Source organism: Diaporthe citri (genome assembly GCF_014595645.1).
Source record: "Diaporthe citri strain NFHF-8-4 chromosome Unknown scaffold_5, whole genome shotgun sequence".
Classification (NCBI taxonomy): Eukaryota; Fungi; Ascomycota; class Sordariomycetes; order Diaporthales; family Diaporthaceae; genus Diaporthe; species Diaporthe citri.
In genome coordinates this window covers 3271442-3281180 of record NW_025064850.1, presented here as the reverse complement: position 1 = coordinate 3281180, position 9739 = coordinate 3271442, and the positions used below count along the sequence as shown (strand labels likewise).

Genomic DNA, 9739 nt, shown 5'->3' with positions numbered 1-9739 from the left:
TCACATGCTGTCTGTGGCTCTGGATGAAAAGCTCGCATGTAGGTGCGATAATGGAAACAAGTGGTTCTACACAAGCATGTGGCTTATTTTAACAATATCTAAGCTGTGTACTGTAGCTTAGGGTGGAAGAAAGCGGCTAGAGGAGCATAAATTTATAAGAAGGTCGCTTTTGCTAGGAGGGCCAATGACCTTGAACCCCATGAGCTGTCTCCGGGTCATCCTCCTTCAGCCTGGGGGACCCGGGACCAAAAAGCCTGGTCCACGGCCACCCTTGACGCCGTCACAACCATCAATGCCCTGTGCTGGTCAAACATCACTACAGGAATCAACGTTTTTGTTCTTCAGAGACAGGACACACCTAACACCCATGCCCTGTCCAAACCCCGGCTCTATGCCATAACGTACCCTCACCCAATTCCAACCACCCCAGATTCCAACCGCCCTCGCCACTCACAAATACCACTATTCCTAACTCAATTTCCTACCATAATTATGCAGAAACCCTCTTCCATTAGTATTAAGGAATTATTTAATTAATTAGCCTTATTTATAAATACCTTATTAATATTGTTAGATTGGGTGGCCCGCTGTAGACCGACCATTAAAGCATATTAAATAATGAGTGCCTTAAGTAATAACACTAACTCTGGTAGAAAAGGCCAAACCATTAAAAAGAAGGGGGTTTATTAAAATAAAGCAGAACAATATATAATTAAGTTATTATTAAAACTTATTTAATTATTCATAATATCGATAATTATATATAATTTAATAATTAAAAGTTTTACTGCCTTAAGCTAATTAAATTATAGTAAATTAAATTAATATTAAAACCTTAAATACTTTTTTAACAAAGCTTAAAAATTAAAATAATTAAAATCATAAATTTAAACTTTAAGTTTAAATATAAGGGCTAAATTCCTATATTATAAATAAGAAACCCTTTTTTTTATATCTTAAAATGCCTAATATTTAATAAAAGAAATGTATTAAAAAACCATATATATTATAAACTATATAATTTTAAATAATACATAATAAAAAGGAGGATAAAGATATAATTTAAGAAAGGGCTATAAATAATTAAATAATGTTAAATTTTATTAAAAGTAATTAAAAAATATTTAACTTAAACCTATTATAGTTTAAGCAATTTAATATAATTTATAAGAAAAGGTATTAATTTATAAAAGAACTTATTAAGTAAATACTTTAAATAATTTCCTTAACTTATAAAAGTACTTATTATATTATAAATAAATATATTTAGGAATAATATTAAAATTTAAAAGAAAAGTATAAAATATTATTAATTAATAAAAAGATAAAATTAAAAATAATATATAAGAATGCCCTTAAATTATTATAAAATATTAAAAAGGTATATATATAAATTAATAAATAAAAAGCATTTATAATAAGAAGTTTTTAAAAAGGACTTTTTAATGTTAAAAATATAATATTATAAGTATTAAATTTATTATAAGTAATGTAAAGATTGCTGCTTATATAAGTAATATTCTTTAAATAATTTAAATAATAAGCTATTATAAATAAAAACCTTATATTTTATAAAGTTAAAAATAATTTTTATAAGGAATTAGCAGCTTATAACTTATAAAAAATTATTAAAGCTTTAAAAAGGGCGTTTATAATTATTTATAATAATAATAAAGATTATAATAATAAGAATAAAGATACTTAACTTATTAAAGATTAAGAAGTATTATTATAAAAAAGCATAATTAAATTATATAAAGGCTATATTAAAAAAAGCGTTATTAACTTAAAAAAGAAAATATTTTAAATAAAAGCTGCTTTGCATATAATATACTTTATGCCTTTATAAAATATTATTATATCTTTTTTAAGAAGGCTTACTTTAAGTAAAAATTAAAAAAAGAAATTTAAGAAAAAATAAAGTAAGCTTTTAAAAATAATGCTAATTTATAAGTATAAATTTAAGTTATTAAAGAATTAAAGTTTAAACTAAAGTTAAGAATTTTAAAATTAATTAAAATAAAAGTAATTAAAGAAGTTAAAGATTAATTTTTAAGATATTATATTATTAATATAAAAGTTAAAAAAGCTTTCATAATAAATATAAAAAATACCTTTTTAATACTTAATAATACTTAATTTAATAAATATAATTTTAATTATAAATAATAATAATAATAAATTATTTAATATAAAATTAATTATATATAATAATTATTTATAATTTCATAATTATTAATTCTTTATCTTAAAATATAATATTATAATAATTTATTATAAATTAATAATTCTTTACCTTAAAAATATTACTTTTTACTTAAAGTTATTAATAACTTTAATATTTTTAAAATAGCTTTAAAGAAAAGGCATTTATTAAATTAATAATTCTTTACCTTAAAAATATTACTTTTTACTTAAAGTTATTAATAACTTTAATATTTTTAAAATAGCTTTAAAGAAAAGGCATTTATTAAAGTAATAAATATAACTTAATAACTCTTAAGTAATAAAATAAATTAACTTTATATTAACTTTAAAATATTTATATTAATATATTATTAAGTATTAAATTAATAAAATTTAAAGTATATTTAATACTTAGTAAAAAAGTATATATTTTATATTAAATAAAAATTACTTATTAATAAAGTTATTTTTTAGCATAGTTAAATAAGGTATTTAAGCTTATATATATTTAAATATTTTATATCTTTATTTTAAGGGGTATGTATTTAAGGATTAATAATAATTAAATATAAAGTATATGCTTTAATTAAGATTATAAGGTAAATATATTAAGTATTAAGGGAGATTTTTAAATAAAAAGATAAAGAAATTACATTAAACTTTTATAATTATATATTATAATTACTACTTATATATAAGTCTTAAAATATATTTAAAATTATTACCTTAAAAATTAAAAAAAAGTAAGATAATTCTTAAAATAATAAAAATATAATATAAGATTATTATTAAAGTTATTAAATATAATATTAAAATCTTTATATAATAATAAATAGTTAAAAGCTTTTTTAAATTAAAATATGTTAAAATTAAGCTCTTAATATTAAATATATAAGTTTAAAATAATAATATTAAATACTTAAAAAATATAATTAAAAAGAAAATATAAATAATATAAATAAGCTTAAAACCCTTATACTTGCTTTAATTAAAAATTAAATATATAATTATATATTTTAATAATAAAATGCTAAGTTATAACTTTAAATAAAAAATATTATATTATAAATTTTAATTAATAATTATAAAATACCTTAATATATTATAATTAAATTTAAAATTAAATTAAGCATACTTATAAATCTTTAATTATAAGGTATATATAATAATTTTAAATATATAACTTAAGAAAAAAAGATATAAATATTTAAAATTATAAGCATAAATTAAATATTTTATTAAATATTAATCTTTAAATATTTATTAAATATAAACTTCCTTTATTAAAAAGGTAATTAATATAAGAAATATTATTTTTAATAAATATTAAGTATTTAATAAAAATTAAAAAGGGTTTAAAAATAAACTTTTAATTATAAATATTAATTATTTAATAAAATAAATAAAGAAATATTCTTTTTTAAATAAAGATAAAATCTTAAAATTAAAAGGGAAAGATTTACTTAAAGTAAATACTTAAGGAAATGAAACTTAGTTTAAAATTAAAGAAAACAAATGCTTTAAAGTAAATTAATAAAACAGCGCTTATATAAATGCAAAATTTATCCTTTTACTTATACCTTAATAATTATTATTATTTATATTCTTAATTTATATAATTTAAATAAAAATAAATAATAAAACTTTATTTAATAAAAAAGTTTATTAAACTTTTATATAATAAGTTATATTTCTTATAAATATAAAAGTTGCTTTAATAATAAAGTTAAATAAAAATGTTTTAATAAAATTTAAATAAAGAAATATTTATATTAAGAAGTAAAAATATATAAAAGTAATCTTTTAAACTTATTAAAATAATATAATAATTTAAAAAACTATTTATTTAAAGCGTTATTTAAAAAAATAAAAGCTAATTATTTATAAAGTTATAAAGATATAAAGTTATAAATTAAAATTAATAAAAGAAATATTTATATAGCTAAAAAATAAATTTTAAATTATATATAAGTTTATATTTATAAGTTTAATAAATATAATATATTTTAAAAATATAAAGCATAACTTATTATTAAGAGAAATTAATAAGTATAAAGATAAATATAAGATATTTATATTATTATTTTTATTAAATAATTATTTTAAATGCTTATTATTATTATATTTAAGTTTAATCTTAAATTAATTTAATATAATATTATTAATATATTTATTTATACTTTAATAAATTAAAATATTTTTATAAAAATACCTTATAAATATAAAAATAAGAAAATAATCTTATTACTTAATAAAATACTTTATAAATTATAAATTTTATTATTATTATAATAAAAAGAGTTTATAAAAATATTTTTAACTTTTAATTATAAATAAGTTTTATATAAACCTTATTATTATATTAAAGATAAATCTTTATATTTTTTTATATTAATAATATTATTATTGCTTATTAAAAGAATAAATAAGAATAAGTTAATGCTTTTATTTAATAATTTTAAAAAAAAGTATAAAATTAATAAAGAAAACTTAATATAATAATTTCTTAATATAGAAATTATTTAAGATTATTTAAATAGGAGGATTTAGCTAGCTTAAACTTTATATATTAAAAAAAGTATTAAATTAGCTAATAAGAAGAACCTTTTATATATAGTTCTTATAATAGCTAAAAAGTTATTGCTATAAAAAGATATTACCGTATTAATTAAAATATATATTTATTAATAAAAGATTAATTTATTATTATTTATTATAATATTTATTTAATTAAATATTGCGTTTATTACCTTATAATTTACTTAATTCCTAATTAACTTAAGTTAAAAACATTAAAATATTATTAATTAAGTTCTTTTTTATTTTAATTAAATTAAGCATATTATATTATGCTTTAAAAACTTAAATAACTTAATTATTATAAGTAATGCATTATTTATAAATAATTTGCTTAATTTAAAAAGTTTATAAGCATTTATAATATAATTATTTAAAGGCTTTATTAGCTAAAGAATAAATAAGTAAGATATAATTATTATATTAATAATAAAAGCTAAGCTTTTAATACTTATATAAGCCATAAAAGAAACGCTTTTTATAAGTTAGCTTTTTAAAGAATTATTAATAAAATTAAATAATAGCATTATTTAAATTAAGTATAATAATACTTAAATTATTAACTTAATTAATAAGGAAGTTATTATTTTTAAAATAAAGCTATAATATATAAATATTTATAATTATTAGCTTTAATAAAAAGTTTAAAGCAATTAAATCTTAATAAAATATATATTAATAATAAAAATAATAATAAATGGGTTAATAAAAGCCTTATTAGCTAAGAAATAAATGGGATTTTTTTATTAACTTAAGTTAAAAAATATAAAGAAATAAAGAAAGGAAAATACTTTAAGAAAAACCTTATAAAATATAAGTATAAAGTAATAAAAGATTAATGCAAGGCTAAATTAAGTGGTTTATTATAAACCAATCTTATATTTAGCCTTTTAATACTTATAAGTTTAAGGGGGTGTGTTAAATTAAGTGGTTTGCTATGAATTAATTATTAAAGCATATTAAATAATGGGTGCCTTAAGTAATAACATTAGCTTGGGTAGAAAAGGCTTAATTATTAAAAAGGAGGGGGTTTATTAAAATAAAGCAGAATAATATATAATTAAGTTATTATTAAGACTTATTTAATTATTTATAATATTAATGATTATATATAATTTAATAAATATTAATAAAAATTATATTTAAGTTAATTTAAATCTTTTTCTTTATAAATAATCTTTTTATTAATCTTAATTTAAACTTTTAATAATTAATCTTTTTTAAAGTTATTATTAACTTAATAGCTATTTTATTATACTCCTTAAAAATCTTTTTTAATAATAATCATTATATAAAGCTTGTTACGGTTTAGGCTTTGCTTATTGTAATTAGTTAATGGGCTTTAGCCCTATAAGAATAGGCTTTAATATAAATGTAAATGGAAAGCAAACCTTTTCCTTTGCACTTTAAATATAAACTTTATTTAAATACCTTATAATAAATAACCTAAGGCTAGCCTATAATATATATTTAAAGTCCTTTTATATTATAAACTTATAATGCAATTATATAAAACCTAATATAATAAAACTTAGAAAGAATAATAATAATTTATTAAGCTCTTTTTTATTTTAAGGAATTTTTATCTTAGGAATACTTAATAACTTAATTAATAAAGATAAGGATTAAGTTTATAGTAAATAAAGAGGTAATTAATGCTAAAGGAGCTTAATTCTTTTATATATTTAATTAATTAAGAACTTTTTATAATTAATTTCTGCCTTATATTAGTTTTATAAAGATATTTAAGGGGTAGCTAAAGAGCTTTTTAAAGAAGATTTGCCTTGCACTTAAGGACCCTTTTAAGTAAAGGCATGTTAAGCTTAGCTTAATTGCATTATAATAACGTTATAAGAAGGAAATAATAAAATTTCTTACTTAATTTAATTAATTAAATTATATAGCAAAGACTTAAAGTTAATTAAATAAGTATAAAATATTATTAATAATTAATAGCTTAACCTTTATAGCAAAAGTTTAGCTTAATTATAAGAAGTAGCTAAATATATTTAAGGCTTTTTACTTTGCCTTATGGCGATATAAGGATGTTTTTAGCATTATAATAAGGGAGGATAATACTTAACCTTAAAATGGCAAAGTAATAAATATTAATATTATAGCGATTTTAATAAATAAAGTTAAGTATTTTATATATAATTAATTTAGCTATTATAAATATAATTATCTTAATTATTATAAGAAAATAAAAATATAGCTTTTATTAATTAAGGCTAATAAGGGGAAGGAGTTTATTTAAGGGGATATAAAATTTTTTTTATAAGGTAGGGCTTAAAAGCAATGCCGGCTTAATGCTAGCTTAAGCTTAAAGTAAATTAATTACATGCTAATTAGTTTAGCGCTATAAAAATGCTTAAAATTTAAGAAATTCTTGCTAATAAAGTAAATTACCTATAATTAAGCATTAATTAATTATAAATTATATAATAAATTTATAATCCTAAGGTTTTAAGTAAGGAAGCTTATATAAAAAGCTTATATTAAAGGATTATAAGAATGCTATTAATTTAATTATTAGCTTATGCTTAAATAATTATTTCTTATTAGCTTACTTTAGCTAATATATTAAATTATAGGGGCTAAGGCATGCTAATTATAAATAATAAGTTAAGCTTTTAATATAATTAAGAGGCGTTAAGGTATAATTAAATGGCTAAGTAGAGAGTAATATTTAATTTGTAATTAAATTATGGCGTTCTTTATTTTTATTATATAGCTGCCTTTTAGGGCTTGCTATAAGGATTTAAAAAAGGAGGATATGTTATGATTTGGGTTTTGCCCATTATAATTAATTAATAGGCTTTAGTTTTATAAAAATAGGCTTTAGTATGGGTGTAGATAAAGAGCAAACCTTTTCCTTTATACTTTAAATATAAACCCCATTTAAATACCTTACGATAAATAACCCAAGGCTAGCTTATAATAAAGCTTAAATATTTTTATTAAATATAATAATATTTTATTTACGTAAAGCTATAATATATATATATATATAAAGCTTGTTAATTAGCATGCAATCTCTTTATAAATTTACTTATATTAAAAAAATCATGCCTTAAAGCTAAATAAAAACTAATATGCCTTTTAATTCCTTTAATTAAGAGCTCCTCCCTTAACCTTTCTTAAGATTTATAAAGCCCTTTCTTACTCCTTTCTTTTAATAATCCTCTTTTTTAATTTTAATCTTAATAAGGGCTACTTCTTATAAGTAAATTTCTTATAATTACTTAATAAGGGGTTATTACTTTCTTATTAAAAGCCATAGCTATTTTAATGCAAGGTTGTAAAGTTGCCTTTATTAATATAAGGTTTTTAATAAAGCTAATTAAAGCTTATAATAAGGCTTATTTATTAATTAATTTAAAAGCCCCTTATAGGAAAGCTTTATTATAGGGTGCATTTTAAAGCATTATTAGCTTAAGGTTTTAAGGGCCCAAGGCTCTTTTTAAGTGCCTATTTCCATTAGCTTTAATAAGGTTTTTAGGGCCCTAGGTATGAACCCCTTTTAGCTAGGGAGGTTATGGGTAGGCAGGCTGCGATTTGCCATAGCATAATTAAGGGGAAAATTCCCAAAAAGGTCTCGGCAGCCGCGGCAAGGTTTAAACCTACGCTCTCCATAGAGAAAAGCCAGACGCATAACCAGTGCGCCACGCAGCCTTTTATTAAATATAATAAGTTATTATATTCTTTATTTCTTAAAATCTTATAAGAATTATTAAAATAAGATTTTTAAGTTAAGAAAAAAGATTAAAGGGTATAAAATTAATTATTAAAGCTATTTTTATTATTAAATTATTGTAATTTATATTAATTATAATAGTTTTTAAGGATATAAATACTTATTAATACTTTAACTTTATTAATTAATTAAAAATGTGGGAATAATACGTATGGGCGTGGCGTGCCCACGCAGTGGGTGCGCACACGCAATGCATAGATTTGGAGGTGCATAGTTTAAACTAGTCTTATCAATAGTAGTTGCCAGCCGGTGCCAGCCGGCTGCCAGCTGGCGGTCACGTGCCCCGCGCACGGACCACCATAGCTAGCCTATAGCTAGATGGGGGAAGGCTGTAGCTTTGCTGCAACCTACCTTTTATATTATAGCTAAATTAATTATATACTTTATTTATTTATTATTAATTATATAAAAGCTAAACTAATATTAATTAATGCTTACTTAGCAAGCATAAATAATTAGGTATTAAAAAAATAAATTTTATTCCTTAAAAGCTTATTTGCTTATAATAATTTCATTAAGGGACTTTATGTTAATAATAATGTTATAAGCCGCTAAAAAGCTTAACTAAACATTAAAAACCAATTTATAGCAATAATACTTAATTTTTAATTGCGTTTATTAATGCAAATTATTAATAATAATAATTACGAAAAGCCTTAATTAAAAAGCCTTCCTTAATATACTCTTAAGTAATTATAACCTTTCTTAATTATTAAAAGCCCTTTTATAATACCCTTAATTATTAAATAAATTAATAATAAGCTTTACTTAATTCCATTTAGTTTATAATAAATGCTTAACTTTTAAGTAAGATTAATTAATTTATGGTAAATGCCTAACTTTTAGTTATATTACCCTTGCACCCTTAGCCTTCCTTGCAATACCCTTAATTGCTAACGCCTTTACCCGCAATTAGCACGTTAAAAAGCCCTCCTCGCGATACTATTAAGAAGCCCTTGCTTAGCACCCTTAAGAAGCCCTTGCTTAGCACCCTTAAAAAGCCCTTACTTAATACCCTTAAGAAGCCCTTGCTTAATACCCTTAAGAAGCCCTCGCTTAGCACCCTTAAGAAGCCCTCGTTTGCAATCAACGCCCTTAGGGCACTTGCACAACATCCCCAGGGCCTATGACCCTCTAAAGACCCCCTAAGCACTTAATAAAACCAAAACTTTAAAGTACCAATAAACAACGTTTCTTTTAAGCAATTTGCGCACTTAA

The 9739-nt window shown here is 19.6% G+C and overlaps 1 non-coding gene across 1 annotated transcript; it reads right to left on the bottom strand.

The window, feature by feature from the left end:
* Positions 1 to 8366: 8366 nt before the first annotated feature.
* On the bottom strand, positions 8367 to 8439 carry INS49_011503. The gene has a single exon. It is a non-coding gene; the product is annotated as a tRNA-Lys (tRNA).
* Positions 8440 to 9739: the final 1300 nt, after the last annotated feature.